The following is a 20,530-nucleotide window of genomic DNA, read 5'->3' on the forward strand; positions in this document are numbered from 1 at the left end:
GTTGGTGATTGATTTCTCTTGTGTCATTAGTATGATAATGTATGTTAGTTGTGAAAGGTCATGAGTAACTGTTGGAAATAATATTGAGAGGGGGGGTGAATCAATATTATCAAAATAATAACTTTTTCTTTTCATACTCAAATTTATATACACTACTTCAATTAAGGTAACTCACGTGTACATGCAACTATCTTTAAAGCAACCAACGTATATCCAACAAACTTATGATTCAGTTAATTCAACATATGTTAATATTTCATCAATACTGTATTGACCATATAAATAGTAACCATGTGTAGTAATAACATAATAAACCATCACAGATAAGAAACACACATGAACACCAAGATTTAAGCTCAAAACCCAAAGCGAGACAAAAACAACCTACAATTGTCTTCTATTAATATAAGGAAAACATATTTACAATATTGTATTGGTGCATACTCATACCAGTATGCAGGCACACACCTGTAGAAGGCTACAACCTTCTCTCGTTCTCCAGCTTCTACTGGAAGGGAGCTACAACCCCCTAGATCTTGTACTAGCTAATCCATTTACTAGAACGTAGGCGCCAACGTACAAAAGGCTTCAACCTTCACGCGTTTTCCAATTGCTACAGGAAGGGAGCTCCAACCCCCTGGATCTTGTAATAGCCGATCCATTTACTAGTACGTAAGCGTCGACCTACAGAAAGCTCCAACCTTCACACGTTTTCCAGCTGCTACTAGAAGGGAGCTCCAACCCATTGGATCTAGAACTGCCTGATATCTTTATCGATACATAGGCGCCGAAATACAAAAGGCTATGACCTTCTCGATTCCTCCGGGGACCACGTTTCATAAATTTTCAGACTGGATACTCCTGGATCACAACACCACAATATAAAGTCCTTGTTTCATCAAATTTTCATACTGGACCCATCAGTAACATTAAAGCTCAAAATCAATCACCACTACAATACAACCATCAAATACATCTGCATCAACCAATCACTAAAACTCAATAATCTATCTCTTAATCAACCACAACTAAATCAATCACTCACTAAAAAACACATCATCACTAAAGCAAATCATAATCAATCAATCTGAACATTCAAAACACTATCACCAGAACACAGTCACCAGAACACAAAGCAGAACCCAGAACTTTGCATCAACAACCAGAACCAACTGCAACTTCAAACATCATATTTCATAATGTATACGCTACTTCGATGTGCCGAACCAGCGTGTATATGCGCTTTTACCAAAGTGAACCAACGTACAGATCTGCAAATACTAACTTAAAACATCACAACTATTCCAGACTTCAGTCATACCCAGATCAGAACATTTACAATGTAAATCATGCGTTAGTATTCAAATCTAGACTATCCATGATCAGACCACATAATGATAATTCATTTCAGGTCTTATGATCCTGATCCATCATTAGATCTCATCCCTCATCAACCACTAAGGTTCATCCTTAGTTCAGATCAGGCAAGGCACCAGAAACCCAAAACATGCATCTTTGTTGTTGATCTCACTTTTCATAAGATATCATTACTTGCACACCTATCCCTTTGATCTTCTCCTCCTTATATAGTTTTAGGCCTTTTTAAATTTCTCGGACCAAAACCACTTAGGACCAATACCTCAGACCAAATACCTCAGACCAATACCTTGGACCAAAACCTTGATTTTCCATCTTGTACGCAATTTTCCTCTTGTGAAAGTGCGTGTGTACGTATACACTCTTTTTGTTCTATGGAACCATTTGTACACGCTACTTAGACAAAATGAACCAGCGGATACCTCTTTTTCTTCAATCTCTGGAGTCTAATCTCTAATCCTTTGCTGTTAACATGTTGCACTATGAACTGTCATATATGTGAGTTGCCATCAAGGACAACACTTGTATCATAATTCCAACAATATCCCCCTTTGGACTTTATGGAAACCACAACAACAAGATACTCTTCCCCTTTAACATCAAGGGCAAAGTGCGGACCAAGATATTCTCCCTCTTTGATATTCATTATGCTGTCCATGCTCCCCCTAAGTACATGTGGAGTCTATGAAGATATTTTTCAAAATAATAAAATGACTCTATAACTCAACTAAGTGAGTATGACATCCCTAATACGAATGACTCATACATACATCAATCACCCAACCAAGTTGGGATACACCAGATTTGACTCATCCACCCAACCATGTGGGGATATACTAAATGTTATACATGATTGAAATATCAATTATTACATCATCCTTCCCATGCATAGTGGGGTTACAAATTAGGTCTTTTCATGACCTTTACATCAAATGATATGCATTACATTTATAACAAGGACCAAAAATCTAAACAAGACCATGATAGTCATCAGCAACTATCATACACCATATATGATCTGCACCATCAACATTTGTGAGAAACATCAAGATCAACTGCTTGTATATGTCCATTATCAAAAGAGTCACCTGAATCAAACAACTATGTGGATCAAGCAACATAATTATCGTCATGTACCAAGGTCTTCTAATATAATGCCAATAATGCATTATTAGAAACATATGCTCCCCCTGAACCTATGCCAACTGTTCACTATCAGATCTGATCAGTGCATTTGTTAGTAAGAATCATCAAGGCATCATGATCAACCAATTATGCATTAACTTATTAACAACTTATGAGGGCCAAGAGCAATTCTACATATTATCAACAGACTGTAATTATCATCAACCAGAACTAAACAGATATTTGATAATTGACTGAACCATATCAGACCCCATTTTTTTAGTCTATCCAACTACTTTTTCCTCAAACCAACATATAGGCGACTATGCAGCTTCGAACTCACGTATATACGCGACTTGTCTTCATGATAACTGCATATGAGATTTAGAACACTGAATTTTCACACTTTCAGCTCCCCCTGAGTCTGTTATGTCTTTATACTATGCTATGCCACATCTTTTCACTGTACTTCCTTCTTCTTCAATATCTGCGAGTGTGATGATGGTTTCTCCTTTTGGTATGGTGGCCAAAATTTTCTCCTGCATTCCTTATCTATATGTCCTAACTTGCTACATGCATAACATCTTATATGTTTCATATTCTTTCTATAGCAGTCAATGGCTTTGTGACTAAACATATTGCAAGAAAAAAAATATCCCTTAAAGTACTTAGAAGCTGATGATCTCTCTATGTGACGGTCTTGAACATTTCTACTTCTGCATCTCCTTGCAAATGTCCAAAATTATGACATATAAAACATTCAACATTATTCATTGGAGGAAATAACTGACTATCACTTCCACAGTTAGGAGTAAAAGATTTTATTTGAAGACTTTCTTTCCTTGGGCCAAATACCTCAAACAAAATACCTCGGACCAATACGTTGGATGAAAACCTTGATTTTCTATCCTGTATGCATTTTTCCTCTTGTGAAAGTGTGTGTGTACATATACTCTCTTTTTTTTCTATGGACCTGTGTGTACACGCTACTTAGACCAAATGAACCAGCATATACCTCTCTTTCTTCAATCTCTGGAGTCTGATTTGTAATCCTTTGTTGTTAACCTGTTGCACTATGAACTGTCATCTATGTGAGTTGCCATCAAGGACAACACCTTTATCACAATGCCAACAATATCCCCCTTTGGACTTGATGCCAACCACAAAACCAGGATACTCTCCCCCTTTGACATCAAGGGAAAAAGGGCGGACCAAGATATTCTTCCTCTTTGATATTCATTATACTGTCCATGCTCCCCCTGAGTACATGAAGAGTCTGCAAAGATATTTTTCAAAATAATAACATGACTCTATAACTCAACTAAGTGAGTATGACATCCCTAAGACCAATGACTCGTACATACATCAATCACCCAACCAAGTGGGGATATACCAAATGTTTATACATGACTGTAATAACAATTATTCTGTCATTCTTCCCATGCATAGTGGGGTTACAAATTAGGTCTTTTCATGACCTTTACATCCAATTATATACATGACATTTATAACAAGGACCAACAATCTAAACAATAACATGATAGTCATCAGCAACTATCATACACCATATATGATCTGCACCATCATCATCTGTTAGCAGCATCATGATCAACAACTTGTATATGTCCATCATCAAAAGAGTAACCTGAATCAAACAACTATGTGGATCAAGCAATATAATTATCGTCATGTACCGAGGTATTATAATATAATGCTAACAATGCATTATTAGAAACATATGCTCCCCCTGAACCTGTGCCAACTGTTCACTATTAGATCTGATCATTGCATTTGTTAGTAAGAATCATCCAGGCATCATCATCAACCAATTACTCATCAAATTATTAACAACTTATGAGGGCCAAGAGCACTTATACATATTATCAGTAGACTGTAATCATCATCAATCAGGATAGAACATGTATTTGATAATTGACTGAACCATATCAGACTCCCTTTTCTGAGTCTATCCCACTGCTTTTTCCTCAAACCAACATATACACGACTGTGCAGCTTCGAACTTGCTTATATACAAAGTTTGTCTTCATAATAACTGTGTATGAGATTTAGAACACTGAAGATTCACACTTTTAGCTCCCCCTGAGTCTGTTATTTCTGTATACTGTGTTATGCCACATCTTTTGACTGTAGTTCCTTCTTCTTCCATATCTTCGAGTTTGATGATGGTTTCTCCTTTTGGTATGGTGGCCGAAATTTGCTCCTACATTCCTTTGCTATATGTCCTAACTTGCTACATTCATAACATCTTACATGTTTCATATTCCTTCTATAGCAGTCAATGGCTTTGTGACCAAACATATTGCAAGAAAAAAATATCCCTTAAAGTACCTGGAAGATGATAATCTTTCTGTGTGATGGTCTTGAACCATTCTACTTCGGTGTCTTGCTGCAAAATGTCCAAAATTATGACATATAAAACATTCAACATTATTCATCGAAGGAAATAACCAACTATCACTTCCATAGTTAGCAGTAAAATATTTTCTTTAAAGACTTTCCTTAGTTGTCGATGGGGTTGACTTCTCATCTCCTTGTTGAGCATTTCATATTTTGCATTAGAGTTCCTTGCCTCATCTTGAGAGCTATATTCACCTTCAACACGTTCATGGAAACCAAGACCAATTTTGATGGTAGGAGACCTTCGACTACTAAGAATCCTATCCAAAATATTAGTACTATCTTCGAATCGTAACAATTTATAATTTTCTTCTAATTTACCTTTTAAGATATTTACCTCAACCTGATATTGTTCTTCCTTTTCAAGATATTGCTTCTTCATGATTTCTTTAGCCTTTCTTCCTTCTTCCACTTGTTGCCTTAATTTGGGAATCTCATTTTCTTGTTATTCATTTGCTTGAGGTAGTTCTTCATTTTGCTTATTTGATTTTAGAGAGAGGATCTTAGATTCAAGACTTTCATAGTAACTGGATCTATATTTAAGTCTCTTGATTGTTGTACTCTTTTCATTTACTTCATTTCTTAATGATGTCACTTTATCCTGCAGCTTTTGACATTGATCTTCCTTTTCATTGTATTGCTTCCTTACTTTGTTTCCTTCCTATAACTGAGCTTTTAATTTGGTAACTTATTCTCTGAAGGCACACTCCCTTTTGTTAGATAGATCTTGTTGATCTTTGATTTTACCTACGAGTATTTTAACTTCTTCCTCTATGTTTCTTTCACGATCACTTTCAATATCTTCAACATTGCTTGAACAAGGAAATGTATCACTAGAATACAAAAAATTTGTACCTAATACTTATTTTTCTTGCTCATCTTCAATCTGAGGTGATTTTGAATCTGAATACTTGCTTCCTCCTAACAGATAATTGTCTCCCCTACTGTCACTATTCCTTTGAGATGTCTTCTTCTTTTGAGGCACTTTCTTCTTTAGCTTCTTTCCCATTCTTTCTACGGATCTCCTTCAAGCGATTAAGCTTCTTCCAAAGGACCTGCTCTGATACCAATTGTTGGAAATAATACTGAGATGGGGGCTAAATCAGTATTATCAATTCAATAACTTTTTCTTTTCATACTCAAATTTATATACGCTACTTCATTGAAGATATCTCATGTGTACACACAATTGTCTTTAAAGAAACCAACGTATATCCATCAAACTTATGATTAAATTAATTGATCATGTGTTATTCTTTCATCAGTACTTTATTGACCATATAAATAGTAACCATGTGTAGTAATGACAGAATAAACCGTCACACATAAGAAGCACACATGAACACCAGGATTTAAGGTGGAAACCCAATGCGAGACAAAAACCACCTGCTGCTGTCTTCTTTTAATATAAGGCAAACCTATTTAAAATCTTGTACTGGTGCAGACTCATACCAGTATGCAGGAACCTACCTGTAGAAGGCTACAACCTTCTCTCATTCTCCAGCTTCTACTGGAAGGGAGCTACAACCCCCTAGCTCTTGTACTATCTAATCCATTTACTAGCATGTAGGCGCCAACCTACAGAAGGCTCCAATCTTCACTCGTTTTCCTACTGCTACTGGAATGGAGCTCCAACCCCCTGGCTTTTGTAATAGCTGATCCATTTACTAGTACGTATGCACCGACCTATAAAAGGCTCCAACCTTCACACATTTTCCAGCTGCTAGTAGAAGGGAGATCCAACCCCCTGGCTCTTGTACTGGCCGATATGTTTACAGGTATGTAGGCGACGACCTATAGAAGGCTATGACCTTCTTGATTCCTCCAGGGACCACGTTTCATAAATTTTCAGACTGGATACTCCTGGATCACAACACCACAATTTGAAGGCCTCATTTCATCAAATTTTCATACTGGACCCATCAGTAACATTGAAGCTCAAAATCAATCACCACTACAATACAACCATTAAATACATCTGCATCAACCAATCACTGAAACTCAATCATTAATCTCTGAATCAACCACAACTAAATCAATCAATCACTGAAAAACCCATCATCACTAAAGCAAATCACAATCAATCAATCTGAACATTCAAAACACTGTCACTAGAACACAGTCACCAGAACAAAAAGTATAACCCAGAACTCTGCATCAACAACTAGAACCAACTGCAACTTCAATCATCATATTTCATAATGTATATGCTACTTCAATGTGCCTAACTAGCATGTATACACGCTTTTACCAAATCGAACCAACGTACAGATCTGCAAATACTAACTTAAAACATCATAAGTATTCCAGACTTCAGTCATACCTAGATCAAAACATTTACAGTGTAAATCATGCGTTAGTATTCATAACTAGACTATCCATGACCAAACCACATAATGACAATTCATTTCAGGTCTTATGATCCTAATCCATCATTAGATCTCATCCCTCATCAACCAATAATATTCATCCTTAGTTCAGATCAAGCGAGGCACCAGAAACCCACAATATGCATATTTGCTTTTGATCTCACTCTTCCTAGGATATTCATTACTTGCACACCTATCCCTTTAACCTCCTCCTCCTTATATAGTTTAAGGCCTTTCTCAATACCTCGGACCAAAACCACTTAGGACCAATACCTTAGACCAAATACCTTAGACCAATACCTCGAACCAAATACCTTGGACCAAAACCTTGATTTTCCATCCTATACGCACTTTTCCTCTTGTGAAAGTGCATGTGTATGTATACGCTCTTTTTTTATTTGGACCTACGTGCACACACTACCTAGACAAAATGAACCAGTGTATACCTCTCTTTCTTCAATCTCTGGAGTATGATCTGTAATCCTTTGTTGTTAACTTGTTGCACTATGAACTGTCATATATGTGAGTTGCCATAAAGGACAACACCTGTATCATAATGCCAACAATATCCCCTTTTGGACTTGATGGCAACCACAACACCAAGATACTCTCCCCCTTTGACATCAAGGGAAAAGGGAGGACCAAGATATTCTCCCTCTTTGATATTAATTATGTTGTCCACGCTCCCCGTGAGTACATGCAGAGTCTGCAAAGATATTTTTCAAAATAATAACATGACTCTATAACTCAACTAAGTGAGTATGACATCCATAAGACCAATGACTCATACATACATCAATCACGCAACCAAGTAGGGATACACTAGATTTGACTCATCCACCCAACCAAGTGGGGATATACCAAATGTTTATACATGACTGAAATAGCAATTATTACATCATCCTTCCATGCATAATGGGGTTACAAATTAGGTCTTTTCATGAAATTTACATCAAATGATATACATGACATTTATAACAAGGACAAATAATCTAAACAAGACCATCATAGTCATCAACAACTATCATACACCATATGTGATCTGCACCATCAGTATTTGTCAGCAGCATCAAGATCAACAGCTTGTATATGTCCATCATCAAAAGAGTCACCTGAAACAAATAACTATGTGGATAAAGCAATATAATTATCATCACGTACCAAGGTCTTCTAATATAATGCCGACAATGCATTATTAGAAACACATGCTCCCCCTGAACTTGTGCCAATTGTTCACTATTAGATCTGATCATTGCATTTGTTAGTAAGAATCATCAAGGCATCATGATCAACCAGTTATTCATCAACTTATTAACAACTTATGAGGGCCAAGAGCACTTCTACATATTATCAATAGATTATAATCATCATCAATCAGAACAAAAAGGGTATTTGATAATTGACTGAACCATATCAGACCCCTTTTTTTGAGTCTATCCCACTGTTTTTTCCTCAAACCAACATATACGGGATTGTGTAGCTTCGAACTCACATATATACGCGACTTGTCTTCATGATAACTGCGTATGAGATTTAGAACACTAAAGTTTCACACTTTTAGCTCCCCCTGAGTCTATTATGTCTATATAGTGTGTTACTCCACATCTTTTGACTGTACTTCCTTATTCTTCGATATCTTCGAGTGTGATGATGTTTTCTCCTTTTGGTATGGTGGCCGAAATTTGCTCCTACATTCCTTTGCTATATGTCCGAACTTGTTACATGCATAACATCTTACATGTTTCATATTCCTTCTATAGCAATCAATGGCTTTGTGACCAAACATATTGCAAGAAAAAAAATATCCCTTAAAGTACCTAGAAGCTGATGATCTTTCTGTGTGTGACGGTCTTGAACCATTCTACTTCTGCATCTCGCTGCAACATGTCCAAAATTATGACATATAAAACATTCAACATTATTCATCAGAGGAAATAACGACTATCACTTCCATAGTTAGGAGTAAAATATTTTCTTTGAAGACTTTCTTTCCTTGGTTGTTGATGGGGTTGACTTCTCATCTCCTTGTTGAGCATTTCAGATTTTGCATTAGAGTTCCTTGCCTCATCTTGAGAGCTAGATTCACCTTCAACAGATTCATGAAAACCAATACCAATTTTGATGGGAGAGACCTTTGACTACTAAGAATATTATCCAAAATCTTAGTACTATCATGGAATCGTAACAATTTATCATTTTCTTCTAATTACCTTTTAAGATATTTACCTCAACTTGATATTGTTCTTCCTTTTCAAGATATTTCTTCTTCATGATTTCTTCGGCCTTTCTTCCTTCTTCCACTTGTTGCCTAAATTTGAGAATCTCATTTTCTTGTTCTTCATCTGCTTGAGGTAGTTCTTCATTCTTCTTATTTGATTTAGAGATAGGATCTTAGCTTCAACACTTTCATTGTAACTAGATCTATCTTTAAGTCTCTTAATTGTTGTACTCTGTTCAATTACTTCATTTCTTAATGATGTCACTTCATCCTGCAGCTTTTGACATTGATCTTCCTTTTCCTTGTACTTCTTCCTTACTTTGTTTCCTTCCTCCAACTGAGCTTTTAATCTGGTAACTTCTTCTCTAAAGGCACACTCCCTTTTGTTAAATAGATCTTGTTGATCTCTAATTTTATCTGCGATTATTTTAACTTCTGCCTCTATGTTTCTTTCACGATCACTTTCAATATCTTCAACATTTCTTGAACAGAGAAAAGTATCACTAGAAGACCAAAAATTTGTACCTGATACTTCTTTTGCTTGTTCATCTTCAATCTAAGGTGATTCTGAATTTGAATACTTACTTCCACCTAATGACCAATTGTCTCTCCTGTTGTCACTGTTCCTTTGAGATGTCTTCTTCTTCTGAGGCACTTTCTTCTTTAGCTTCTTTCCCATTGTTTCTACGGATCTCCTTCAAGTGATCAAGCTTCTGCCAAAGGACCTGCTCTGATACCAATTGTTGGAAATAATACTGAGAGGGGGGGGGGGGTGAATCAATATTATCAAATCAATAACTTTTCTTTTCATACTCAAATTTATATACGCTACTTCAATGAAGGTAAATCATGTGTACACACAGCTGTCTTTAAAGCAACCAACGTAATCCAATAAATTTATGATTAATTTAATTCATCATATGTTAATCTTTCATCAGTGCATCAGTACTTTATTAACCATATAAATAGTAACCATGTGCAGTAATAACATAATAAACCATCACACGTAAGAAACACACATGAACACTATGATTTAAGGTGGAAACCAATGCAAGACAAAAACCACTTGTTGTTGTCTTCTTTTAATATAAGAAAAAATTGTTTGCAATCTTGTATTGATGCAGACTCATACCAATACACAGGCACCCACCTGCAGAAGCCTACAACCTTCTCTCATTCTCCTCCTACTTCTATTGGAAGGGAGATACAACCCCTAGCTCTTGTATGAGCCTATCTATTTACTAGCACCTAAGCACCGGCCTACAGAAGGCTCCAACCTTCACTCATTTTCCAGCTGCTACTGGAAGGGAGCTTCAAACCCCTAGCTCTTGTACTAGCCGATCCATTTACTAGTACGTAGGCGTCGGCCTACAGAAGGCTCCAACCTTCACTCATTTTTCAGCAGATATTGGAAGGGAGCTCCAACCCCCTCGCTCTTTTACTGGCCGATATGTTTACCAGTACGTGGGCGCCAAACTACAGAAGGCTACAGGGACCACGTTTCATAAATTTTCAGATTGGATACTCCTGGATCACAACACCTCAATATGAAGGCCTCGTTTCTTTAAATTTTCATATTGGACCCATAAGTAACATTGAAGCTAAAAATCAATCACCACTGCAATAAAACCATAAAATACATCTACATCAACCAATCACTGAAACTAAATCATCAATATCTAAATCAACCAAAATTGAATCAATCAATCACTGAAAAACCGATCATCACTGAAACAAATCACAATTAATCAATCTGAACATTTAGAACGCTGTCACTAGAACACAGTCACCACAACAAAAAGCAGAACTTGTAACTCTGCATCAACAACCAGAACCAACTGCAACTTCAAACATCATATTTCATAATGTATACGCTACTTCGATGTGCTAAACCAGCGTGTATGCATGCTTTTACCAAATCGAACCAACGTACAGATCTCCAAATGCTAACTTAAAACATCATAACTATTCCAGACTTTAGTCATACCCAAATCAAAACATTTACAGTGTAAATCATGCATTAATATTCAGATCTAAACTATCCATGATCAGACCAGGTAATGATAATTCATTTCAGGTCTTATGATCCTAATCCATCATTAGATCTCATCCTTCATCAACCACTAAGGTTCATCCTTAGTTCAGATCAAGCAAGGCACCAGAAACCCATAACAAGAATATTTTATTTTGATCTCACTCTTCATAATATATTCATTACTTGCACACCTATCCCTTTGATCTTCTCCTCCTTATATGTTTTTAGGCCTTTCTCAATACCTCTAACCAAAACCACTCAAGACCAATACCTAGGACCAAATACCTCAGACCAATACATTGGACCAAAACCTTGGTTTTCCATCCTATACACGCTTTTCCTCTTATGAAGGTGCATGTGTACGTATATGCTCTTTTTATTCTGTGGACCTACTTGTACATGCTACTTAGATAAAATGAACCAGCGTATACCTTTCTTTCTTCAACCTCTGGAGTTTGATCTGTAATGCTTTTCTGTTAACCTATTGCACTATGAGCTGTCATTTATGTGAGTTTCCATCAAGGACAACACCTGTATCATAATGGAAACAATAACATGAACATACAAATGTTTGTCAAATTCTGTCTTGAATTCTGCTCAAATAAATTATGCAACTATAAATAAAATTCCACTGAACTATAACAAAAATTTACAGTTCCAAATCACTTGAGAATATTGCAAATTAAATTTGGAAATTCCAAATGAGGATTAAGATGAAACACTAGAGAAAATAGAGATGGTATTCGAAAGTGAACTATGGATGGAAAATCCAAGGTAGATCCAAAGCTTCCAAACTTTGAAATCCCTAATCACAGTTTCATGGGTTAGCTTTATCGGGTTCTCTCTCTCTTAATATTTCTTTCACTTTATATCGGTGCCAATTTTGGAAAGCTCAGGCTAGTTAATTTCCAATATAATAAGAAATATTGGATTCTGACTTGTATAGATAAAGTTATTCTTGCCAGAATGGAAGTTTGCTTTTTCCCTATACATGGGACATGGTTTTCAATTTTTTAATTAGACTATTATATCTATGAAAATTAGATCAAAAGTATTGCATATTATATATTACGAAATATCTTGAAATCTTCCTTCAAAGAAACAAGTCTCACTTCAATCCAAGAATTTTGAGAGTTATACCTATGGGAAAGTACGATACTACCCAAAGGGAATAGTCTTAAACCTATACCTTTGATACCATTTGATATATGCTCACAACTGAAATGTGCAAAACAATGTACACAAGAAAACATGTCCGCAAGATCACAACAGTATATGCTGCCTATATAAATTAAATATCCTATGTTGTATCATAAATTGATATAATTTAAGTACGATGTATAAATTTTTTAAATAAATTTAATCCATACAGGGAAAACTTGGATGAGAATAAAAACCAAAACAAAATGAACTAAAAGAGGAAAATCTAGAAAGGGAAAAGTAAAACGGATATACTTCAATGTTTTTTTCCATTTTTTTTTAAACTAATATTATGAGTTCTCTTTAATACATAACTAAATCCAAACATAGATTAGCATCCATTGAAGCAATCAAATGCAATCAATATATATTTTGTTTGTAAAACTAAAATATATTATGAATTCAAATATGATTTTCCCTTATTTGACAAATACACTTTTTAATCCACAGGCCTATGCCAATAGCTCATTCCAATTGCCATCATCTATAATATTGACATGAAAAACATTCATCTTTTGAAGTTGGAAAACCTTGTAAGAGGTTCTCATGTAGCAATCTTGAAATGGAATTTGGTTGTATAGGAAATTAACCACATAATTGAATGTTCCCAAATGCAATTATCATCTTATCACTATGATATCATAAATGTTTCATATCTTGTTTCCCTGTATTATTTAATTAATATCTTAGAGGCATCACTCTTGTTCCTTCATCATCCTATACCATGATGTTGAAAATTCATAAGCAGCCAGTGCAGACCTCCTAAGCCACATTGAGAATATGGATGCCTAATAGCCATAGAATTATATCCGTGCCAAGCTTTGCCAGCTCAAAATCAAAAGGCCTAGAGAATCTTTCCAGTCTTACATGTATTTTTTGCATTTTGGGGCATGAGATGTCTTTAATCCTAGTAATTTAATGGGATCCAATTTTTTCTTTTCTTGCAACCCAATAAAATGAAAAAAGCGTCATTATTTGTTGTAGAAGTGACTGGATTCTAGAACATAGAACTAAATGCCACTAGGGGAAATTAGTAAGGCCTTGAATCAATTGCATTTTCTAGTAAGATTGCATGTGAAAATGAAAAAAATAAAATCAATACATGGATTTTAAAAGCCAAGCCATTTGGCACCAGTATTAGAAAGGGGAGATCGGTTTGCCACATTTGACTTTTTGGGCCATAATGCTCCTCTTGCTGCTGTGAAGTTCAACAATTTTATGTTTTGCAAACATCAACTCAATTGGTCAGGGTTAGTGTGCCATGAACAAGTTGACAATAATGGATGTTCTAATGGTGTAGTGAAGTTGGTTTCAAGGATTCATAACAAATTTTTTTCTGACCTATGTCATAAGAGTGAAGAAATTAAAGAAGTTCAAAGCTCAATTTTACAGGTCTGTTATGGTGTCCACCACTTCTGCTTCATTATACATTTGTAGTAATATTAGCTCTAGTTTTTTCTATAGTACCATAATATCTTGCAATTCATATTTTCTATGGCACATGAAACATTCTCTCTGATGTAACTATGTATGAGTTTCTTTGTCACAACAATCAATAAAAGGTTGCATGAAGACATTTCATGAAAAACAATGAAATTGTCACTTTTAATGGCAACTTGTTGACCAACTAATAAAATATCACTTTATGTGCATCAAGAATGGAAAGAAGAAAAAATATATATTAATATTACTAGGGTTGATCGTAAGAGAGTATTAATTCCTATGGTTTGTGGAAAATATTGATGAGTGTTAGGATCAAGTGATATTGGGGCTATATTGATATTTGAAATGGATATTTTTCAGGATGTAAATGAATATGAAAGAAGAAAATCAAGAGGGTACATGAATTAATTTTAGAAATAGTTTTAAAATGTCATTTTCTTGGCATATTTGACATTTTTGGTGGTTATGTGGAGATAACATGTGAAAACAATACTATGGAGTACAACTAGTTAAGGATGGCCTTACTTTTATTTTTTGGACTCATGAAGGAGAGGCAAGGCCAAGATGAAACAAATCAATCATTATTTTAGTAGGAGGTTTACTTCTTCTAGACCCTAAGGATCATGCCATACTCGAGCATGTTACTCACCTACATGTATGGGTAACTATAGAAGAGATTTTTTCTTATATGACATAACTTTTCAACCAACTATCATACATTTATTTATTATATGTTGTCTTTTTTCTTTTCCATTTGTTTTCATAAGATATCTACAGCCTTAGCTTTTTAGCATGTAACTAGTTGGCATGATTATGCCTAAGCTTTTCCTTAAGGTTGAATACTAAGTTCCTAAGGTGTTCTTGTCTATGGTGAAATTTTATTTTCTTTGGTTATACAGGTCATATAGTCACATAGTGGCCACTATCGCCAAACTAAAGAAAACTCATCCAAGTTTCCTACCTTTTTGGGGGGAAATGGCATTGAAATTGCTGATGTTGAGGTATATGTCGTATAAATCCTTTATATTATACTTTTTGAGTGTTCATTGTCTTTCATGTCTTATACTCTAAATTGTATCTTCTTTCATTTTCAGGAAATGAACTCAATATTGATGGTAAGAAGCAGGAATTGAAGAAAGAGGAGAACAATAACACTATAGCGACAAATGCAGAAAGAGAGAGAGAAGAGAAATGATCTAGTGATATCCTTAAAGCTAATATCTTGCATGAAACACACACATACAAACTTATGGTCAAGTATTTAGAGTTGGTGAATTCACCTGCAACACCTTGGCAACACAATGATAATGTTTTGAAGTGATGAAACAATATTTCATGTGTAAATTGTAGCCCAAACAACATTAAGTTGGAAATTCATATTGTAATACTTGACATTTCATATAATATAATTTATGTTGTTGAAATTATTTATAGTTTTGCTTGATATTATTCAGTATTTCAATTACATATGTAGCTTTGTGTTTTCACATTAAATGAACATGCACATTGTATGACATTTTTTTAATTTAGTATATAATCATACTAATTGATTTATGCTGATTAATAATGAACACATAAAATAAATATAAAACTACTGAATCAGTAGTTTATATTGATTAATGATGAATACAAATAAAATGAATATATAACGACTAAATTAGTTATTTATAATGATTATTAATAAAAGTAAATGAAATGAATATAAACTACTAAATCAATCGTTTATATAACAAATACGAAACTACCAAAAAACGATAAAGGATTGCTGTAAATGATAAATTTGAGATTACAAATGAGGACTAAATTTTTCATATATACGATTATTAGTAGCTAATTTATAATGTCTTATAACACAACTAAAATTTAATCATATTTCTTTGGTCATTAATTGGTTTCAAACGATGACTAAAATTTGCATATATATGACTATTAGTAGCTAATTTACAATATCTTATAATGCGACCAACATTTTGGTCATATTTATTTGTTCATTAATTGATTTTCTCGGGTGATCATGTAGTATTATATTTTGTTTTGTATTTGGTCATTAACTGTGGCAATTAATGGCTAAATCAATGACTAAATTAATGACCAAATTCTTAATTAAATACACTACTAGATGATAAAATTGAGATGAAAAATTAATGACTAAGCTAAATACGACAAAAATTTGGTCATGTTATAAGATATTGTAAATTAGCCACTATTAGTCATCGATTGAAAAATAGTCGTTTATATGCAAATTTTAATCATTTTTTTAGTAACTAATTATCCATTTTGTACTCAGTGTTAGGAAATGTGAAAATTCCCACCTTTTCCAAACCCTATGAAGCTTTAACAAAGTGACTATGCATGAACAACAAATTTACCATCAAATATTGCACCAATTTCCATGAAAACAAATAAATACCCCGATTGTCATAGCTCAAAAACAAGAGCTAGTGAAGCAATTCAACAATATTACCCCTGTCAAAAGGAGAGGTAACATAGTATCCAACTTAGGACATGATCACTTCACGAGAGTGAAAAATAACCTCAAAGTATCATCATGTACATGAGATAATAACCTCCTCATCAGTAAACACAAAAATACTCATAAAAGAAAACCAATTACTCAATAAAACTTATTCCTGCTACACTACTATCAAGTAAGCTTAATATTTTCTACCTATTAAGCACGTGGATAATCCAACTACTAAGTAAAGTTAGTGATCCAATGCAACCATTATAACATCTCAAAAACATAATTCCCCTTTCATTTATGCTCATTCATCAAGCAAAATAGGGACGTATCAAAATTTGAGTGGTCATACTCTAGAATCTATAACTATAGATTTAAAGGTGAAATTGGGTTGCTAGAAATGAAATATGTTAGCAAGAGCTTGAAATATTGGACACACTTTGTGTTATGATACAATTCCTTCAAAATGATAAAACATCAATGAATATATGTTTACTCTGAGGGGAAATATCTTTTTACATTGAATCCAATACATAAACATACAATATGATAATTGTAAGACTAACTATATATATATATATATATATATATATATAAGAGACAAAGGATACAATAAGAATGAAATATTCTAACTGGCATATTAATGTAATAAATAAAATAGTAATGAATTTTTATTAGGGCTTTAACATAGCCCCCCTATTTAAAAAAAAAAAGTTTTTCCCTCAAAGTTTTATAACTAACAGGGTTTCTTCGCATATTCTTCCACTTGATTAGGTACTCCATAATAGTTCTATTCTAAAGAGATAGAGAACATTGATATAACTTTTTCTTATTCAATAATCAACTTCTCTTCTTCATCTAATTCTTTAATTTCTATGTACAGTGCCATATATATATAAAACCTTAAGAATGTGAGAAGAAGAAAAATCTAGCTCATACAACACTTGTCGAATCTTACAAATAATCTTGTGGTCCATAAAATTTTGGAGCTAATTTCTAAATTTTCTTTTTCTCGATTATAAATTTCTTATAAGGTCAACCCAGTCTCAAAAATATGGAATCCCCCTCAAAATGCCTTTCACTTTGATATTGATTTACTTGTTGTTTCATCCTATTTTGTCCCATTGGAAGGTTTTCCTTACTAATTTACAAAGTTTCTTTATACTTTTCCATGTGTGACTCTATTTCATGTACTTTTGACTTATCTTGCAAAAAATATGAGATACTAGGAGTTAGATATCCATAAAGGGTCTATGATAGGGATATTTTAGTAGATGTGTGATACACACTATTTATACCAAAGGAAGCCACTTCATCTATTCAGTTTTTTTTTCTGAAGAGTAATATTATAGATATCTCTTTATACATTCCTTATATATTTTTGTTTGACCATCTATTTGTGGATGATATACTAAACCCATAACTAATATTGTTACACTCATATTCCATAATACTTTCCAAAAAATTACCTGTGGATTTTGGATCTTTGTCACTTAATATTACCGTAGGAAGACCATAAAGTATATGAATTTACTCTCCATGATCACTTTTTCTACTTGTGTTATTGTAATGTACTTTGAATTCCAAAAAAATGTGCATAGTTTGTGAGTCTACCAATGACCAAAAAAAATGGCATCCTTACCTTTAGATCTTGGTAACCTTCTAATGAGGGCCATTGATATATCCTCCCATCTTTGATTTTCTATGTGTAATGGCTAAAGTAACTTTGGAGATTAACTCTCTCTATTTATTTGGAAAACTTGACATGCTCTTATAATTTTCTTGACAATATTTATTAATTTCTTCCCCAAAAGAACCTTTTTTTATCCTTTGATATGTTTTAAAGAATCCTATGTGCCCCACCATTAGAGAGTCATGGTATTCCCATGATATTTGTTGATACAACTTTGATTGAGGGAATAAAAATATTCTACCCTGTACCAAATTAATTCTCCCTTCCATTCCCACTGTTCCATAGAGTTCACCCCCTTCCTTTCAAACAATTTATTTTTTTCTTTAGTATTGTTGTCATTTTGTTGTTCAATGCGAGCTTCTTCTAGTTACAACGGAATAGAAAATGTAATAGAATATAGACTTGAGGCTTTTTTTATTCTAGAAATATCATATGATACTACCTTGCTTTCATCTTTTTGTAGATTATTCCAAAATCAAATCCTTTCATTTTTTCTACCCATTTTTGTTGCTCTTTTGATGGCAATCTTTGTGTCATGTTCCTAACTAATAATTTTGTTAAGGGAAATTCTCAATTTTTCAATTTTAGCAAATAATAAATATTTTTTGAAAATAAATTTATGAAAGTGGGTTTTGAGAGATCAATATATTTTTTGAGAGAAAAGCAGGCTAACCTTAGGAGAAAATAAAAATTCAAGTGAAGTTGTGGATGTTACCAAAATGGAAATCAATCCATGGGAAGAATCAATACATGATATCAAAGCATTGTGTGAAAGAAATCGACCCATGGTATGAGAGAGGGATAACAACAATAAAAGGACTGCCAGAACCTCATTTTTATTATTCTATTTGGAATTTCATTTTAGAATTGGAGAGTTTGCTTGAGGTGCTTAGCCAAGTCAACTAATTATGTTTAGCACAAGGAATTTCCAAGTATAAATTCAACCCTCATTTCATAGAACTTCAAGTGTCTCCTTAGTGAGGTAATTTGGGGAGTCTAATTCAAGATTTCCACAGACTCAGTTTTCCACTCATTAGATGCAAAGGCAATTTGAGTTTCTCATTGGGGAATCAACAATTGTGGGTTGGAGTTCTAGTGATTTTGGAGGTGATTTTCCCTATTGATGCTATTGATTTTGTAGAGGATTTGCAGAGTAGATATCAACAATAATTGTAAGCCGCAATATCTATTTTTGGAGTTGTGATAGGGTTTACTAGTTATTCTTTGAGCAAGGGCTGAGAATTAGTGTTGTTTCGAGTATTGGAGTTGATTTTGGCTGGTAGTTTGACCAAGGAATTTTGTTGAGATTTAGAAGAGTTTCCCTTTGTAAAAATTGAACATTCTTGCACCATTTCGATTTCTGTAACTAACTGGAATGACGACAATAACACACGCCAAAAGCTTTAACTTTAACGATCACCTTATATCACAAGAGACTTTTACACACATGGATTTTCTGACTAACATAACCTCTCTTCATTAAAAAGTGTGATGGTCGTCGATTAAAAAGAAAATCCAACAGAAACAATTAGCCAACCCTATAAGCCGTAGACAACAAATATATGAATTAGGAATTAGGAATTTAATACACCCAGACGTTACATTGTAGAGATGATCACACATAGCATGGCATATGATTATTACAGTTTTTGGCAATTTAATACACCCAGACGTTACATTGTAGACATGATCATACATACCATGACATCTGATTAGTACAGTTTCTAGCAGCTCGCCTGACGGATTTATGGCTTATGGCTTATCTCATCGCCGCCACCACCATCGACTTCCCCCTCTCTGATGATGTAGTTAATGACATGCAACCACATGTATTCAATGTCACATCTGTGTGGAGGAGTTCAAACTTAGAAATTGGGCGTGTTCATTTTTTAAATGAAATGAAAATTGAAGAGTTAAACTCAATAGTCATGCACGCAAAAATTTGAAATGAAAACTGTGGAGCGCCTGGTAATCGTTATTTAGATTCAAGCGACAACAGAAAGGGGTCATCTGCTTCGTTCAAGCTGGTTATTATTTGCCACGAGAAAATCCCACCTGGCGTCTATAACACATGTTGTGCATAAACCAGCATGAGTTTTTGTCTATCAGAGGCATGAGGATTTGTTGGTGCTATTGGAACAAGGCAGTTCAATCGGACATACGATTACGACAAGGTGAAGAGATGGGGCCA

This window comes from Pinus tabuliformis, chromosome X, assembly GCF_031772625.1.
Source record: "Pinus tabuliformis cultivar Carrire ecotype Pingquan chromosome X, CPIR1, whole genome shotgun sequence".
Taxonomy (NCBI): Eukaryota; Viridiplantae; Streptophyta; class Pinopsida; order Pinales; family Pinaceae; genus Pinus; species Pinus tabuliformis.